Raw genomic sequence first — 20438 nt, 5'->3', positions numbered from 1 at the left:
CTGGCTTTTAATTAGTTCTTTTTAACACTTTATTGTAATTGTTGTTTCTCCCTAATATGGTCTATATCTGAGATAGCGTTCTGCTTTCAGCATTGTTATCGTAGCACTAGTGTAAAACACATTTTTTTTTAGATAGGATCTGAAGCAGGGGTAGGCATCCGTCAGTTCTTTAGTGCCACTATCCTGCAGCTTTTGCACATGTCCCTTCTTCGACACACCTAAAACAAAAGGCCAAATTACGTCCTTCGCATGTCGGTGAGTTCAGCAGAGGCCTGACCATTAACCAGTCATTTGTTTCAGGTGTGTTGGACAAAAGATATACGTAAAAGCTGCAGGAAATTAGCACTCAAGGACTGATGTCTTACTTTAATATAATGTATTTACAAAACAACCCAAAATCACCAACCCTTCATCGCTCTACTTGAATGATAACCTGACTCCGCCAGATGGATTTGCTCCGCATATCCATCTGGAAACCTTCCATAGAAGTAATTTTGGGAAGGGGTGAAAATACTGGTTAGCTGATTGGCCTATGTTGGTGATAGACGGGCCAAATAAACCAATCAGATCAACGAAGCATATGACGTAACAGAGCGACGACGAAGTGGAGCCAATTGATAGATCAAACTTTTGCCGAAACCAGTCGGGAGAAGAGCAAAAACATCTTTTCCTCTTAGAAAAGCCTCCAGAGCAGTGTTTTGCTCTTCTTTCAGTGAAGAAATACTCTGTAATTCCGCCAAAACTTGCTCGATAGCCACGCTAATGCTAGTTTCATCGGCTGAAGCCGCCATGTTCTTTAGACTGAACTGTCGCGCTTCTCGTTGCGTCACACCTCAACCCGCCTCAAAGCCAACGCTGATTGGACGTTCGTTTGGTGAACGGCTCTAAATTTTCTTTAATGGAGAGTCTCCAGACTGATTAGCGAGTGAAACCTTGAAAGCTCGCGAGATCAGGATGGTCTCACAAGGCTACTTGAATGACCCCATCGGGTGTCTTTTGCCAAAACCTTCTACTTTGGCCTCATTTCTACAGAGTTGAACAATAAATCTTGCAAACCTAAGTTGTGAGTTCATATTTAAAGAGACGAGGTAGTCTAACCTTGAGGTGTAGTTCCTGGGATGTCTTGAGGATACGGTTCATTTGTGATCATTTTCACTACAGAATTAGGTACTTTAAATTGTTTGGAAACAGTTTATAAGCCTCACCAGATGATGTTCAACTACAAATTGGTTCTCTGAGTTTATTGAAGGTGCCATTCAATCTTGATATTGTGTTAACAATCATTTACAGATTTAAGGCCAAAATTCTTCTGTTTTTAAACTGGTGGGACACTGATAGTGGTCTGCTGATTAAGTGCCTTTGATTTCTAGCACTTGACTTCAATTTTCTCACTTTGATGCTATAAAAGGGTCAACTTTCCCACGTGTTAATCACACTATAGCAGTGTGAGCTTTGTTCTGTGCTCTACATGAGATTACATTTGATCATGTTTACACCTGGTAATGAACACTACCTTTTTATTTTGTCATATGTAAATTGTATTTCTGCTTAAATAAACCAGGGTACTCTGAAATTGAGTTAGTAGCTACAGATTTATAACCACATCAGTGTAACCTTGCTCAGCTTAACTCTGACTTCGGCCTCTCTGTGGACCACAATCTGTTCTCCTGCTGTTTTTTACTCAATATTTACAGACCAGGCAGTCAGATGTGGAGAGAAAAAAAAAAGAAAAAAGATTTGAATAATGACAAAAATAAATAATCCCTTGCAAAAGATGAAAACCCTTTTCGTTTTAAATCCAAATGTACTTTGCAGGATTGAGAGATAGGAAGAATGATGAAACCTGCGCCTTTTAGAATTTGCAGCAGGTATATATGGGGATGAAGACAAATTTGTCACTGTTTTGATCAAGTTTCTGCTGAAAACTCTGAGGGTTCTCAGTTTTTTAATCATTTGAATGTAAGGACTCAAATATATTGACCATGTAAATAGGATTCAGTGATCAAAGAAAGAACCAAGGAGACTTTGCCGTGATGGAGAGCTTATTGCACAAGGATTTCAGGGAGTTAGTAAATTAACTTTATATGGTGTTAGAAGAATCCTTTGTCTAATGTCTTCTCAACATCTCTTGAAGCACGTCTTAGACACTTAAGCTCCCACTTATGAGTCAGACTCCAATTTGAGGCATCTGTATCTCCTTTCAGGACTGTTTTTAACTTGCTGATGACTGTTATTCTGAGGATCTCTTAGTTTAATGGGAGACTGATGAGGTAAAAGTAAACCTTTGAGGACAAGCACAGAGGAACAACCAGTGTGGAAAAACATACTCTGTTGTCTATCAGAAAGGAGCTAGGAAGGCATGCAGGATAAAGAATCATACTAATTGTTATGCCAGTCAGTCGACTCGTCTATGACAACATGTCCAGTGAGTCTGAAAGGAGGAGACTGAGAGAGATTTATAGTTATGTCCAGTTTCTGTGCCAAGAGCTTGACTCTCCTCTGCACAGCCATGGAGAAAGTGAGTGCTGGACAACAGTGATTCTCCAACTTTCACTGGTTAACGCAGTGTCTGAGGAGACAGCTCAGTTTATATTTGAAGTGAGATTTTCTTGTTTAATCCTCCTAACTTTGAGAGTTGCTTGACGTGTCTTCTGTCTGAGCGTATTTAAAGACTGGCTGGTCTGTAATCCATGTGTCCTGTCCAGCTCTGTTTACCCTAACTTTAAGCTATCGTCCTGCTGCATGCAGGAATTTAACCAACCGATCCAGTGAAATCAGCGTCAGTAGGAGAAACAGGGTATGCTTTTACATTGTTTAAAAAGATGAACAAAAACTTACTACACTACCAAAAGTTGTGCTCATCTTTTGGGGTTTGCGGTTAGAATAGTTTAGGTTAAAAAATGAGATTCTGCAATAAAACATCTCATCCGCTTATTTGCAACATTTCATAAAGGATCTTTCATATACAGGATTTCTTAAAAGTCTCTGAGTTTTAGAGGGTTTTACTTACATACTGTCAAATTTCTGGCTGGCCCATGAATGATTGGACAATTTAAAACAATAGTGTAATTACTTTGTTAAACTGTTTAAAATGAAAAATAGTTTAATGTATATAAAATGTATAGACTTTTATTTGAATTTATTTGGTAACATTTATCAAAAGAAAAATGGCAATGGTTACCTAATATTAGTGAGTAATGTAACATAATGAAGCAAAGTAAATGTCAATCAGAGAAAATAATTAATGTCTACTTCATTACTTCATAACAGCAAATTCTACAGGGATATAACATTTACTTAAAATTTTGAGTAAAATGCAAGTTCACTTTGCTTAATTTTTAAAATAAATCTAACTTACAACTTGGATTTAATTAAGTATATGTTACTTAATATCTTCACAACTGTTATGTTTAATGGAAAGTAAAATTCACTTGATACTGGCGAGTGAGTGTTACTTGATATTGCAGCATTAAATTTTACTTAAATCATTTGAGTGCAAATACTTACAATATATTTTTTAAGTAAATCTTATGAGCTGTTTTTTTTCAGTGTATGCTCCCTTATATGTTCTATTCTCCTTTCTTCCTTCCTAATGTCTTTAATTCTTGTTTATTATCAGTTTTTAGACTTAGACATTGTCATTTTGTATGACATTTCCATTTCTTTAAGTGCAGCAGTGATCAAATGTAAACAGTGAGGGAAAAAAAGAACATGGTGAAAAAAACGGCATTGATATTAAAAGTTCAGAGCTTTAAAATATATATGGTGCAATTATGCAGTGTTTTGGTTTGGTGTTGTCAGTTTGATGTAGGGTCTGTGATATGATTTAGAGTTTTTAAAAGCAGTTATGCAGAATTTTTAATTTACATACGGGGAAATAATGATTTCATTATCTGCTGAATTTAGAATTCATTTTTATTTTTACACCATGTAATAAAATGTGTGATAAAATGTTGTGTTTGATCCCATAGTAAAACACAACTTGTTGCTGGGCAGAGTCACCCTTGTTAGCAGCACAGCTATAAGACATTTCTTTCAGTTGAGTACCAGATTTTTGCACAGCTTGGAAGGGATTTTCGGCAATTCCTCTTTTCAGTATTTCTAAATCCTTTAAGTTTCTCTGCATCTGTTGGAAACGCTAACCTTTAGCTCCACCCAAGGGTTTTCAGTCGGGTTGAGGTCAGGAGACTGACCAGGCCTTTGCATGACCTTAATATGCGCCTTGCTGTGCCACTCCTTTGGTTGTCATGGTGAATGCTCCACCCGTGCTCCATCTTCAGTGTTCTTACTGAGCAAAGGAGTTTTTTTCATCCAACATTTTTCAGCACAGAGTCCTATTTAATCAACAAATATAAACCGTCCCATAGTATAATGCTTCTACCTCCATGCTCAACTAATGGGATAGTGTTCTATCTTTCATATTCACATTTACTCATCCTCCAGAAAATGGTTTAAAATCATGCCGATCTGTTTCTTCTGACTGCAGCACATTCCCAGAAGTAATTTCTGAATCATTTGAATGCTCACTTCAAACATTTGGCTGGCCTGTACATGCACCTTCTTCTTAAGCAGATGGTTTTCAGCAGTATTTTACTGAATGCTTTTTTTTGTCACTAAAGGCCTAATTACCTTTAGGTCATTAATAAGATCCTGCCTTGCACTTTTAGGTTCCTCCTTCATCTCTCTCACCATCATCCTCATTGCAAAAGCTGATATTTTATGTGAAGAGATTATGGATAGATCCTGGAGGGTTACGGGTTTTTCTTGCATGACCTCTGCTTCCTTTAATGGCATCACAATTTGGCATCTTCTTCCTTATATCAACAGCTTATGGATAGATCCTGGAGGGTTACGGGTTTTTCTTGCGTGACCTCTGCTTCCTTCAATGGCATCACAATTTGGCATCTTCTTCCCAAGCCTTTTGCTTATGGTTTTGTAAGCCATTCCAGCCTTCTTCACGTCCACAATTTTGTCCCTGACATCTTTTGACAGCTCTTAGATCTTGCCTGTGGTGCAAAAGTGACTAATGTGCAAGAAACAGGTGTTGGTAGTTAGTTGACCTAGCACAGCTGTATGTCAAATGGGAACTAGTCAATCTGTGGGACTCAGATTCTGGGTTATTCTTGGGGATCTAATGGTGCTTAGATTTGTCCTCAAAAGTTAAGATTTCCAAATGCCAAGTCTTGAATTTCCATTGGATTGCCCCAAAAGTTGCAAAGTCAGTGCAACACGATGTTACCACATTCAAGGTGGATGCGCCTCACATCAACAGTTGGTACACTTTCCCACTTTATCTGTAGCAGTTCTCTATATATGCAGCAAGGTTTCCAGATCTGGGTGGAGTGGCTGTATGTTTTTTCCCTTTTTTCTCTCACAGGGTGGCAGGGTAATTGAGTCCAGCTGGGTTCCATTACCTCAATCAGTGGTGGCCTTTAAGAAGGATTAGTGTCCCTCAAGCACACGGCAGATGGTTATTGTACTCAGAGTGGATCCCATTTGGAAAAGACTCCTGTCGGATCTACCTCCACCAAGGCTTCCATTCTGCTCCTTCCTCAGGCTCACCAACTTGGCCTTCAGAACCCCTGGCTCAAACCTGTCCACCCTCATCTCCAAACAAACTGAAAGACCAGTGTGTCCACTCTCAAACCCCCAACATCTACTTCTAACCAGCAAGACCGGGCTTCATGGACTCCTACTCAATGTAAGCTGACTTAAACTACTTAAAACAACCTTCCATAATCCATCCATCACCATTAAACAACTTGTTTTCCCTTCCAGTGCCTCTCCCAGTCCCTGCTCCCTCAGTTCTTTCCATACTCATAAAAAGTTTAAATCTGCTTCTCTCTGTGCGTGTGCCTACTTAAGAGTCCAAGAGCTAGCATTATGACAGTTTCTCTTTATTACAGTCTGAAATTCATGTATGATTTACATATGTGTTATAATTGGTGTATTATTACCTCCACTAATAATCACATTCGATTTTAGAACCCAAGAATTTTATATTCATTTAAAAATAAGGCTGGTCACCTGTTTGCGAAATGCCATGGCAGTCTTTCATCATGAAAGTACATACACCAGGGAGGGATAAAACAGTACTAACAAGTGGAATAACAACATGTTTCCCTTTGCTGGCAGTTCAGTGTGACTGAGAGGTGAAGATCATTTGGAGACTCCAACTCAACAACTAAAGTTCTGCACTATTGCAGCACAATGCAGGATCATGCAAACGCAGCAGCACAACAAACAGTTCCACCATACCCAAAAGAGCAAAAAAGAGCAAACTTAAATGACACTGAAACTGGAGACATAAAAAAGCGGATAAACATCAGACAAGCCTTCTCCAGGTGGAAGGAGGAAATTAAGGAGAAAGATTTTGCAAGAGACTGAAGTTGCCATGGTTCTTGACAAGTAATTGAACTGCAATGCCTAAATTAGTCTAAAGCTACATTTTTCTATTCAGTTTAATAAGACAGTTTTGCTTGTTACCATAGAAACCATAACAGTAGATCCAGCAAATATATACCAATCTTGTTGGCACATAATTGTAGGTTTACGTTGGTTTAGAAGTTTTCAAAGTCACAGTGAGCGCTTGGCTTTTTGTTACATTAAATGCCAACTTGTAGAGACTTCACTTCGGTGATATTGTTACATCTGCGTTATCGAGGCCTCTTCACACACTGGCTGAGACCTCTACCGCAATACGTATTTAAGGCCGTGTCGTGCTAGGGTAGTGTTGGTTTGAGTGACATACTGGCATTTCACCGCTGGATGTCAGTAATTGTCACACAATATCCCTTTAAATCAGTTTTTAAGGTACTACTTTAAGTTCGACATGTTCCAATGCTATTTGTTTGCACAGATTACAACGTAAAACGGCAATTTTGTCATTGTTATGGTTGTAACAGTGTCCATCTTTACCATAGAGAATATAAGGATCTACATGCAGAAAGCTGGAATACATTTACGTTGGTAATTAGGTAGCTGCAACTCTTAAAATTTGATTTCAGAGGATAATGGAATGAACCGAAATGATCATTTCACTAAACACATTTTCATACTTTATATCAATGTCACAATCTGGCCTGTTTGCTCTCCCTTAATTAGTAATTCCTCTCACCTGCCGTTTTCCCTCCCTGCCTCAATTACAATTTATTCCCCTCATCTGTTTCCTCTGGTTTAAATTCAGTTCAGCCTGAGCATTCAGTGCCAGATCATGTCTTGTTTTTCTGTCAGTCTGTCGTTTCAGTTTTAGTTCATGGTTCGTGTCCTGGATCCTAGCAGCCAGTGGAAAGAGGGTTTTTGTGTTTGTCTCGTCTCCTGATCGTCCACTATTCCTCCCCTGCGGAGTGCTCTGGGTTTTTGGCTCAATATGTGGGGAGGTTCAGTTTTTATCCAGTAAGCCTGGCTCCAGGGAGGAGACCAGTTTAAAGTCCTGCTTCAAGTTCCGGTTCTATGTCCTGTCTCGGCTACCCTCTTCCACTGAGTCTGCCTGTCTGCACCTGATCCTGTCTGCTCCTGTGCGTGACCACCTGGTCATGCTTCTGGTCCCAGTCAGACTCTGAACCCTCCTGGGAGCCTGTGGATGCCTGGAAGTCTGGATCCTGCCACCTGTTTCTGTTCCTGCCTGATCTGGATTCTGCCTGTTCTGTTTGTTCCTGTCTGTTCTGGATCCCTGACTAGGATCGACTTCCAGCATGTCCTCTGGGACTGCAGCACTGGGGACATTCGTGGTCTGGACTATTAAACCAGGTAAGTGACCAACTCAGATAATCTTCTGTCAGATGATCGTGGTCACTTACCTGTGTTTCTCCCACTACAGACTGTCTGACATTGGGCGGTGCCCTGCCCCCCCGCCTGAAGTGTCCATGAGCCACAGCTCAGTTTTTGTTTTGTTTGTTTATTTAATAAACGATTTGAACTTTTCTACTGACTGTCTCTCTTTGAATACTGGGTCCATCTGTCCGCGCTCATGACAATGAAGCGTTGTTTTCCATGCATATCAGATTGAAAATCTGCCAACTGCCACAATCAATATTCAGCCATAAAAACATGAGTTTGTTAATTACTTTGTGAGTGAACAAATTTATAAACTTTGCATGGGATCAAATTAATATTTCCCCCACTTTAGCGGTCCGCACTAGGCTCCCTGCTTTTCCAACTCAGTTGCTTTTGAAGCAAATTTAAAAATGACAAAAGACAGAGAAACCCACAGAAAAAGCTCTAAAATGTTGACTAGTCAGATTCATTTCTTTGTCTATATGCCAAAAAAATAAAAACATTTAATTTAGATTTAGAGTTCCTTAAAAATTAAAGAAATTTATAGAAGAACCACTCCTCTAAGCCAGTATTAATTGCTTTTAAAGCAGAACGATTCCTCTTTAAAAATGCACTAGAAATATGCCATGGCACCTATAGGTCCAAAACTTTACCAAGCAAAACATTTCAGGAACTCTAAATCCAACCCTGCTACGTGCCCCCAATGACTGAAGGAGATATGCACCAGTGATTCTGCAAGGACAGTAGATAGATGGATAGAAGCTGATTTAAACTGCTAGCTTCATTTTGAACACTTAATCTCATTATATAAATATTGAATGATATTTATAAAGTCATCCATTCAACCATCATGTTTTATCCCAGCTGGGTTTGCGAGGGGTGCTGGTGCCTATCTCCAGCTGTCTATGGGTGAGAGGCGGACAGGTCGCCAGTCAATCACAGGGCAACATAGAGACAAACAGGACAAACAACCATTCACACACACACACTCACACCTAAGGAGAATCATTGTTTTAACTGTGGAAGGAAGTACCCATAGAGAACACACACATGCTAAGAGAGAACATGCAAGCTCCATGCAGAAAGACCCCTGGCTGGGAATCTTGCTGCAAGGCAGCCGTGCTACCCACTATACATAATAAATGTGACATTTCAGCCATTTATTATTATTTTATTATTTTACATAAAATAAAATATTTAGACTTTTTCACAAAGCTGTCATTGCCTTTAGTTTGAATTATTTTTGTTAAAAAAAAAAACAAAGAATACAGCATAAAAATGGGAGCTGTTCAAAGACAATAATAATTTATGTATTTACTGTAAATATTTAGGTGAATTGCTTTATTGAGGCATTGAAACCATTAAATAAAAGCTAGAAACATTGTGCTAAGCGCTGTCCTTCAGGCACTTTATCTCACCCAAACACTCCTTAGATAAACACTCCTCATTTAATGAATTGAAAGTTTTGTTTTGATCTTAGTTTCTGGAATCTTTTCTCCTAAATCTTCCCAGCTTAATCTCTAGTGCTTCAATAAGGCCTGAGTAAGCAGGATTTTCTATAATATTTATTAAATGCAAGTAAATGTTTCTACTTTACCTGTAGATCATAGAGAAGTGTATTTCAAACTGAAACAGTAGAGCATGTTTGACCTGTGTAACACCCTGTGTTTTACCATTAACCTGTCTTGTATACAAACACAGTAGATCTATAAGAACTGTTAGGTGCTATAATGTTTGGGGAGACTAAGAAAACCCAGAACTCAGTCTCAGCAGCTGAATCAAACCCAGGACTGATGCCTTTATTTAGGTTTAGTTATAGATACATCATAAGCTTCGTGTAATACATTTCTCAAGTCTTTCTGTAAGTTTCTACAAAGTTTTTATTAATGCTGCTCCAAGTGCAGACTGCATTTGATGGGATAGTGTCTTTAATAATTTTTTTTAAATTATATTCAGTGTTTTCTAGTTTATTTTAGTGTTTATGAGTTTTTATTTTCTTAATATGAACCTTGGGCTGGAACATGTTTTTGTATATTTACTCCTGTTTTATTATCATTTGATCACATCAGCAATAATATTAATATAATTTTTTTTTTCAGGTTTTTGCAGCAGTAGCAGCTCATTATTGCAAAGTAGGCTGGCAGGAAAGGGGGTGAGTCATGCAGCAAAGGACAGCAGGCCAGATTCGAACCCAGGTCAGCCACGTCAATGAATAAGGCATATGTACATACGTCATGCGTGCTAACCACTGCACCGCCAAAGTACATGCATAATTTGTCATTTTTTTAGTTCAACAATATCAGATCAAGTTGCTTTTTATATTTGTTTACAATTTTAATATTTTGATCAACTGAAGTGAATCAACTTCAGTTAATCAAAAATATTAGGCTACTATAAAAAAATATTAACCTATGCAATGGGAAAGAAATCTCCTTGAGTCTTAAACTAGATAAAAATAAATTACCCTCCTGACTGTTTTTTTTTTTTGCAGGATTAGGAGAATGTAGTAATACAGTACTGTAAGCATTTTAACCTTTATAGACTTCTGCAATTTTTGCTTGACAAATGTTTCTGATAAGACAATATGAACATCAATAAAAAAAAAATAATAATAAAAAAATAAAAATTAAGTTAATGCTTTATTTTATGGTAATATATTATGGGACATTTCAATCTCAATTCAGTTTCTTTAATAGCGCCATTTCACTTAACAGAGACATTCAAACAGATCAGACAGTCAGATTGGTTCAAAGTTTTCCATCTAAGGAAAAACCAGTTGATAGCATGGACTCATTGACTTGATAACAGTCCCTTACACCAAGCATGCATACAGCGACAGTAGAGAGGAAAACTCCCCTCAATCCAAACCAACTTAGCCATATGTAAAAAGTTATTCGATCAATCTAATAACCTTTTGAGCAATCCTTTGCACCAACTTCTACAGTACCATAAGCGACTGACATTCACTAGTTATTCACTAATATTTGCTTTGATGGTGACCCTCCATCTCTTTTCTTCGAAGAGTTGTTTTAATTCTTGCATATTCCACAGTAATCCTGGATTACTTATATAAGGGGAATATGTGTTACTTTTTGGGATCTTTTAGTCTATATGAATTTTTATATTTATATTTCATATATACTTTGATATTTAAGTATTTCTATAATAATAAACAGATTCAAGTGTGAATCTCTGAGATCTTGTGAAGCTTGTTGATGTAGTTTAACACTGTATTTTCCTAGTATTTAGATTTGACTGCAGAGTGAAGATCAAATTTAGGAGTTTGGCAGTGAAAAGGAGAGGTGAAAATAGAAAATATTTCTGCTGAAACACATTTTATGACTGGCTGAGGTGTGACAGTGCTGCTATGATTGTTCTTTTAATTGGATTTCTTGTGTGAAGAAGAGGACAAGAACTTCAACCTCCAAACACAGACACTAAATATAAACCATGTACTGCCTGCTGATCGCCCATAAATACCTATCAGTTTTATATTTGACTGACATTTGTCTCTCATGCTCCTCTGTCCCGGCACCCCTAATCCTCAGAAGATCCTGAGGTAAACGTCTTAAATCTTTCCTATATAATTTACGACTGTTGTCGGAATGACAAGCAGCGTGCTCTGCGTGAGTTTGCAACAAGTTTCAGCGCTGCATGTCATCGATACTGTGACATTTATAATGCCACTGAAAATAGGACTGTCACTCATAACCATTAGAGGTGTGGAGAGAGCTGAAATGAGCAGCCATTTAATGGCTGACAGTCAGGGAGCGTAACAGTAAGAGGCCACGTGATCTGGTACTGTAGTAGTGTCAGGGCGTCTGCGCAATTTACAGAAACTGGGAGTCAATCGTCATCCATGAGTTGCATTACAATCTAAACACTACCTGCGTTCTGTTTTACCTCTATGTTCTTGGAGCTGTGTCAGCAACAATATCAACTATTGTATGAATAACAGAAGTTATTACATAATAATTGTAATGGTACTGTATGTTCATGGCCTGCTGTCAGTGGCTGTGCCTTTGACATATCTTAAGTTTGTATTTTAGGATGTTAAGTGTCACACTGCATCTTTTACGCATGGTTTAATTGGGCTACCATGCCCCCGGGGCATTTACAATGTTTTCATCAGTGCATTTGAGATTGCAACTGACATGTTTAGGCTTTCTGTGTTACTTTTCACAATCCTTTAAAGATAACAAAAGCAGGAATTCTAATTCATTTTTCATCTGAATTTAGCTGAAGGCTTGCTGTTTTATTTGGGACAACTGTATTCAACCAACAATGACAAATAATTATGGAAGAAAAACAATCTCAGTGGAATCTGCCTTTTTTTGTACACTGAATTTTAAACACTGAATTTTTTTAACACCAAATTTTTAACACTGAATCTTTTTACACAGTGAATTCCTTACTGTGAATTTATATCTGGTTAAAATTTGTTAGGATTCCAGTTTGTGTGGGTTGTTTTTTGTGCCCTGTCCTCGTTGGGCCTCCCTGCACACCTGTGGCTCGTTGGGTCATTACCAGAGGAGTACTTGAGCAGCGGGCTGTCACCACCTCGACGCCAGAGTGTTTGCCAGTATTGGGTACTCTAGCCAAACTGAGATTAGCAAAGTCCAACCTTAGCATTGTTTCTCTAAGTCTGAACTTGTTTTTTGTCTTTGTTCTTCGGCAGGAAGACTTCCTGTGTTACTGGATAAGCCTGGACCTTCTACCCCTGGAAGGATTTACTGAGTCTCACCGTGCAAGGGGAAAACCTCCATCCGTTCAAGTCCCTTCCTGGAAAACCAAACGACAGTCTGCTCCTTTACTCCTCTGGATCCAACATATGTCTGTCTGTCCGTTCTCCAACGAGTTCCCTCTTCTCTGGATTACACCCCCACAAACTGGATCCAAGGATAAACCAAGAGCCCCCCAAAAGTGAGTGCCTCTCCAGCAATATTCAAGCCTCAGTCTATTTTCCCACTGTCCCTGAACCGATCACTGTGATCTCCCCTTCAGAGTTTCCAGTTCAGGTTCACCAGTCCGCTGAGTTTCAGCATTGTTTCCCCACAGATTTTCAATCTCCATCAGTGTTTGCTAACCTACAATAAACCTGTTAAACCTTTACCCTTGGTCTCTTAGTGGTTCTCTGCATGTGGGTCAGATCTTTAAAGCCCATTACGACAAAATTCAGCTGCAAAAAATGTGGCTGCAAAATATTCAACAGCAAATGTGTTGACCTTTTGGTGAACTTAAGCCAAAGCAATCGACACTCGATGCAGTCGAGCAGCTTTTAGCCAATGAAATTAGCTCATTTGGTTACTCACTGACACAACAGTTGGGCGTAGCTTTGTTCCAGGCTGAATGAAGCTGATGAGGAGTTTTTCTTGGTAAATAGATATGATTACAAAACGTCGGGTAGCTACTAATTGACAGCCATTAGAATTCTTCACCTAATCGGACTGGGTGAAATAACTGAGCGAATCACAGCTAGTGCGGCACCCCTGTCTGGCAAGGCTCTTGGTTTGATCCAGAAGAAGCGGCCAGTTTCAACCTTTTTTTTTTTTATGACAAAATTAGCTAATTTCATTGGCTAGAAGCTGCTCAACTGCTTCAAGTGTGGAATGCTTTGGTTTGAGTTTACTAAAAGGTCAAAACATTTACAGTCAATTTTTTTGCAACTGAAATTTCATCAGATAAAAATTCAGTGTAAGGAAATCAATGTGTAAAAAAATTCAGTGTGTTCAAAATTAGGTGCTAATAAAATTCAGTGTTTAAAATTTGGTGACAAAAAAAGGGTGATTTCACAATGAGACTGTTTTAATTCAATAAATAATCGCAGCCCTAATTTAAATCTTACTCTGTTGAATATTATTGTATATGGAAGGCTTTCAATTCTCAGCTATATGAAAAATTCAAAAGGAAAACAGTGATGATACATATATAGTTTCTTTGTGGCATATCCCCCGGGGTCTGCTGAGACCTTTGAGAGATGAAAGTTGACTGTTTTCACCCTGGTTGCCTCTTCAACTGAGAGGGACTGTCAGTGACAAGCAAATGCCATAACTGTATAATAATCACACAAAGCTTCAGCAGCATGACAGGGCCAACTCCTTCTAACATCGCCAAGCATGCTGCGACATAAATTATATAATGACTGGAGAGTGAACACATGATGCAGCATGCATCTAATGTGTTTAAGATGCAGAAGCTTGACATGATTTAATGAGACTGTAAATGAGTTCTCAGCAGGAGTTAATTCAGGTTTGGACGTTGATTTATGCCATGTTCAAAACAAAACTAGTAGCCCCGACTATCAATTCACGCCTACTCTATGTTTTTCTGTTGCTGCGCCTGAGCTTGAGATGGTAGGAAAACACAGCAGGTCAGAAATTTGAATTCACGTTTCATTGGATCTTTATGAAAATTTGGAAAATGGCTCATTTTAATTTTCACAATTGATACAAAAAGAAAAAAAAAAGGAAATACTTGTATGTATTTCTTTGTTGATCCTCCTTTGGCAGCAATTACAACCTAAAATCTTTGTAATGCCACAAGCCTACTGCAACTGTTTTAAGGCAGGTTGGTCCATTTCACTTTGCTCTATGTCTTAAGAACTTTGGGCTTAACGGGAGACATCTGTGGACTGCTATGTTTAGATATCTCAATAGATGTGTCTCTTGCTTGTCCACTCCAGGACATTCACAGATTGGTTCTGAAACCAGTCCTTAAAGATCTTAGATGGGTGCTTTGGGTCTTGCCACCCAGTCCGAGGTTGAGACTTCTCTGTAGCAGGTCTTCGTCCAGGATTTTTCTGTGCATTGCTTCATTCATCCTTTTCTTTATCCAGAACAGTCCGACAGTTCCTTCATTTGAAAAACATCCTCATGGCATGTGTCTACGACCACCATGCTTCGCTTTAGGGATGTTATTGGCCTGATGATGAGTGGTGCCAGGGGTCCTCCAATAATGACCCCTCCCTTCACACCAAAGATTTCTATCTGTGTCGTGTCTGAACAGATAATTTAGTTGTTTATGAGAGTCCCTTAGGGATCTTTTGACAAACTGCAGACTAACTTGCCATTTGGCTCTTATAGAGGAAAAATGTTCATCTGGCCACCCTACCATGAAGACTTGATTGTTGGATTATGGCCAAGATGATTGTTCCTCTTGAAGATTCTCACCACATGAATGCTGGAGCTCCAACAGCATAACCATTGGGTTCTTGGTTGATCCGTTTAGGCCAGCTCTCGCTGTGAAGGCCACTGTGCTCATCGGGACCTTTTAATCGGCGGATATATTTCTTTATCCTACCCCAGATTTGTGCCTCAAGACAATCCTGTCTCAGATGTCTAAAGTCAAATTCTTTGACTCTATGCTTGGTGTTTCTGCTCTTGGTCATGCACTCTCAGCTGCGGGACCTTATATAGACAGGCGTGCACCTTTCCTAATCTTGTCCAATCAATTGAATTGTACCTAGCTGGACACAGCTAAGGCTGTAGAAACATCTGGAGGATGATCATTAGTAACAGTTTGCATCTTAACTCATTTATGACCTTCATGGCAAAAGCTGTGAATACTTGAGGAAATGTGATTTCTTTGTTTTTTATATGAAACAAATAAATTTGTGACAAATCTATTGTCACATTGTGGGGTACGATGTGGGAAAAGGTCAGTGCTGTGAATATTTTCTGTATGCATATCTATAAAGTGCATGTGGCTCTAATTCACCTTTTCAATTTTCTTGTTTCCATGTCTGCTTTGTCAGTATTGGTACCTGCATTATTAAGCTCTGCGATTGTAATTTTTTCTCAACATTGATAAAAAATGCACAACTGGAAATGTTAGAAAACAGGTGGGTTAACGTAGAACCAGGCCAAGTGGAGCTAGAGCGAAAGGACCATATGTTCAATTGTGTATGTATAATTTTTTTAAACCAAAATTGATTAAAACTTGTTGACCCAATTCTTGTTTTCAAATTTGCTGACACTGCATGTTATACAATCATTCGACAGTGGACAGGGGACGATTAAATTCAAAGTTAAAATCCCAGATTTTACAGTGACATTCGGTGTTACTGAGCCTTAGATTGGAGCTGTGCAAGTTGTGAGGCTACAGTATTTAAAGCATCATCTTAAATACATCAGAGGTAGCTATAAAGGTCAGTACTTGTATCCATTTCCATCAAAGCATACAGGAATAAGTTTACTAAATTACACAAATGTATTTGTTTTCAAAAGCAAAGAGCAGCAGAGAGAAAGTGGAAACCTTGTCAAATAGTCTTTTAAATACGGTATCCTGCTTTATGTTTTTTTCCTTCCACTGGGATCTTTTCATGTTAATCACTTTGTTAACTTAAGTTGTTTTAGGCTTAAAGGTGCACTTCATCCTCATAATCATGCTTTGTCTCAAGATATTGATTTTCTTCAACCCAGCTGAAGTGAAACCCACCACCATGTGTTTGTGCAGATAGCAACAACAACATCAGGCAGCTTTTTCATGCAGGCAAACATTGTAACAAACACTTCAGTGTAAAACATGCTGCTTGAAATCAGGTCGACTGGCTGCATTGGAACTAGTCTACCATAGTGACTGTTTCCTCATGGAGTGAGAGATAAACAGAAGCAGCTGTTTGTCACAGAGAGGTGCAATCAGTACATCTCATCACTAATCCTGCACGGGGTCCCACACAGTCTTCTGTAAGGTCTCTGCCTTCATTTAATCATCATCGTTACAGGCAAAGCCATCCGCTTACGCTTTACTGAAACAGTGAGTGAACCTTCACAGTATGCCCTTCATGAGATACTCTTTTAACACAACAGATCTCAGAGCTTTTTGCAACAAAATCCTACAAAACAGATTCAGATAATACACTTTTCCAGCTATATGATTTTCTCCATCAATTTGGTTTCTTTTAACCAATAAAGCGACATGAGCAAACTCAGGAATCTTGAAATGAATCTTCATCCCTGATTTCTAAAGTCCTTGTTTTCCTGTGGAGACAGACCCCCCGATGCTGTGCTGCTTACCTTCCAGGGAGGAATGGCTTGTCCTCAATTAAACTCATGGAGGCCAGGTGTAGAGCCAGACGCCGAGGAGATGAGCCTGGCCAGCATCTGGGAGGAAAACAGAGAGGAGGGAAAGACAGAGGCAGTCAAAGAGAGGAGGGAGCACGGCACCAGTGTCAGGCTGATGCTGAGGGGTCCACTAAGGGTATCCTCCTCCCGAACACTGACACACACGTGCATGTGAGCGGCCAGGTGGATGAGCGCTCGCTCCGTCACACGGCGTATGCGCTCCTCATCCTTGTGGACATGCACCGGGGTCTAGCTGATGTGCAATGAGAAGCTCATAGTGACTGTTGGTCAGAGAGGGAGGGTGGAGAGGGAGGAGAGAAAGGGGGGAGGGAGAGGGATCAACATAATACTGTGAAGATCTGAGTGTCACTGATGACTCAAAGTGCCACTCCCCACCCCATCTCATTCATCCCTGTGCATATCCACTACTTTCCCCTATTTACTTCCCTTTCTTCTTTTTTTAGTATTAATTAAAGTTAAAGCACCGATATTCCTTTTCTTCTAAAAAGTCATACCTCCTAAACTGATTACTTTAGCTGACTACAGTAACCCTGCATAATCTTTCAAATCAGATCTTTAATCGTGTTATAAAAGAATTTTTTATTAAAAATAATTTGCTTTTTATCCATGTTTCTCCTTAGTTCAGGGCAGGGGTGGAAAGTAACGAATTACATTTACTCACGTTACTGTAATTGAGTACTTTTTTATGAGTAATTTGTAATTTTCTGAGTAGTTTTTGAAATATGTAATTTTTACTTTTACTCGAGTAAATTTTAACCTAAGTAGTTTTACTTCGCTACATTTAAAACCCCCTCACGTTACTGAGTAAAAAAAAAAAGAAAAAATACTGATGGTGAAAAAATGAAATACGGCTGGAAATTTAAACCCCTGTGTCACGGAACCTACACTTAATCGCCATTAAAAAATAGAAGAAGACTTTTGACTTTTAACAGCACTTTATTTACACAATTCAAACATATAAACAATTGATGTAAACACAAGTGTCAGTTAAAAATCACTATTAAAGTAAAACAAGTGTCAGTTAAAATCATTAAATGAGGAACTTGTTAATAACAGTGGGATCCTGTTGCGTTTTAGTTTGATTTCTGGTATCTATTGGGCATTTAATTTTGTGTGCATTTTGAAAATTTTAAAACGTAGTTTAAATTTCTTTATTCCTATCATGGTGTTGTCTGTTGAACAGTAGGGTTGAAAATTGTTTGCACTTTATGGTACAGGTTGTCACTTTCCTTGTGCTGTGAGGAAGTATGTTCTTTAGCCCAGCTGATCTTTTGCAAGAGTGGATGTCCACTGAAATACGCCTTGAAATCGATTAAAACACCTTGTGCTTAATTCAATTCATGACTCATCCTTTTTTGTATTAAATAACTCAAAGTAACTAAGTAACTTTTACTCAAATTACATTTTAAATGAAGTAATTTTGTACTTTACTTGAGTAAATTTTGAGATGGGTAATTTTACCTTTACTCAAAGTAAAGATACTTTTCCTCAATTACAATTTTTTTGTTCTCTTTGCACCTCTGGTTTAGGGGCTACAATTGCTGTTTTTTATCCTCATCTTATTGGGTAATTTTTACTATTAAGCCCAAGTGGAGAACTTGGGCTTAAAACATGTATTTAAACAGATACCAGTTGCATAAATTAAGACCATAAAGCTGCTATGATTTTCAAAACATAAAGGTGCCTTTTCTCTTTAATTTGTGAAGATTTTGAACATACAGAAAAGCAAGGCTAATGGAAAACATTTACAGTAATACAAAAATAGTGTATTTTATTTTTAACACAAAAAAGACACTTACAAAAAATACATGGGTTCAAGTTATAAAAGAGACGAACGAAAAAGAGAAAATTTAACTCACACAAACTGTGCCCAAACTAACTGGCTGCATAAACAAACATACTGTAACTATATATATATATATATATATATATATATATATATATACACTGGCTGATCAGACCATTAACACAATAGGGGTAATTCAAACTAAACAAACAAACACAAATTACAAACATTGGCAGTACAGTTAGGTTTGGCAAAAAACTAATCTATATCTTAGAAAAATGAAAACACACCAACAGCAAAACAAATCCTAAGTGAAAAATGCAAAATATTAGAAAAGGAAAATTTTAATTCCCCCTTTAAGCTGCAATTCATGGAACAGTCCAATTTCCCCTCCTGCAATTAGCAGATCTGAACCCTGACTGCCATCTTTTGTCTGGCCAAATTCCTAGGCACAATAGGTAAGAAACAGATTAGTGACAAAAACAGAAAGAAATATGAATGAGTGCAAACAAATACAGTGTGCACGCTTACATATAGAACATATGTATTTGAACTAAGAATAAAGTTTTATTGCAAACTAAAATATGTGTATGGATTAAATAAATAAAGGTGCATGTATAGTCCAGACTTAAGGTGTGGCCATGGGTTTGGCAATCACAAGGGGATCTGGCTGGAAGTCGCAGGAGAGTAGTCTGGCATTAGGCAGGTGTTTGACTGGGAAGGGCGATTTTGGATGGCTGCTACTGTCAGTGATGGGAGTAACGGCGTTGAAAGTAACGGCGTTACTAACGCCGCTACCTTTTTTAGTAAGGAGTAATCAAAATTATTACTCTTACTGTAACTATAACGCAGTTACAATTGCCGACACCCCGTTACTGCACGTTACTCAGGTCGCACAATTAACCTTTTTTCATGATAGGTCTCGTGCGCGCCTTGTCATGAGAGAGGGGAGGATGGAGAGTGAGGAGGACTCCAGCGGCAAAACAGCGCTTTCCAGATGGAAATACTGGTGTTACGTCGAGCTGCGTTTCCCCAGCAGATACGGTTTCCCCTGCATCTCCGCACAGCGCAGGCGGCACGATTCACTGCGCAAGCGACAGGAAACGCGCATGCTCGCTACAGGCGCGTAACAGCCGCCTTGTGCTCGCGCAACAGGGGAACTGCGGAGAGCGTGAACGATCATTAGCTTATATGGAGAAAGAGAGAAATATGGATGGATGGATGGATGGATGGATGGATGGATGGATGGATGGATGGATGGATGGATGGATGGATGGATGGATCGATGGATCGATGGATGCACTCACAAAAGTAACGAAATAGTTACATTTACTACTAACTAGTTACTTTTATTGTGGAGTAACTCAGTTGATAACTCAGTTACTTTTTGGGAGAAGTAACTAGTAACTACAAATAATTACTTTTTCAAAGTAACGTGCCCAACACTGGCTACTGTATGGATGTGCTATAGTGTAAATTATTTCATCATGGCCCTGGCTGTAATAAAGCAGCTCCAACATACACCACCATAGAGGCGTCCATAGTCATGATGACATGTAGCATACAGTAGCAGCCTTTCAAAATAGCCCTTCCCAGTCAAACACCACCTGACTGGCAGCTTACTCCCCTGCAACTCCCAGCAAAATCCCCATGAACTCAACATTTTTTTTACCCTAGCTCCACTCTTTCACTGAATTACAGGGTCTGACCAGGAGATGGTCCTTCTCTTTAGATCTTAAAGGAATAGTACACCCAAAACATGATTAGCCTTCATTTTCTACTCACCCCCGGGC

At 38.8% G+C, this 20438-nt stretch overlaps 1 protein-coding gene across 3 annotated transcripts in view; it reads right to left on the bottom strand.

Moving 5' to 3' along the window:
- Window positions 1–20438, bottom strand: part of opn7d (opsin 7, group member d) — a 43036-nt gene that overhangs the window by 5268 nt on the left and 17330 nt on the right. Inside the window, exons 1-2 of one of the 3 annotated variants that reach the window (XM_038309240.1) lie at window positions 17004–17119; window positions 16791–16877 (exon numbers count right to left, since the gene is read on the bottom strand). The gene's annotated coding sequence lies outside the window, so the exon portion shown is untranslated. Of the gene's footprint in view, window positions 1–16790; window positions 17120–20438 lie in introns of those variants that run through there. The other 2 variants (XM_038309241.1, XM_038309238.1) reach the window with 2 other exon arrangements.

The sequence above is a fragment of the Cyprinodon tularosa genome, unplaced genomic scaffold (assembly GCF_016077235.1).
Source record: "Cyprinodon tularosa strain WSP-4 unplaced genomic scaffold, ASM1607723v1 ctg66, whole genome shotgun sequence".
Taxonomy (NCBI): domain Eukaryota; kingdom Metazoa; phylum Chordata; class Actinopteri; order Cyprinodontiformes; family Cyprinodontidae; genus Cyprinodon; species Cyprinodon tularosa.
This window is presented reverse-complemented; position numbering and strand designations above follow the sequence as displayed.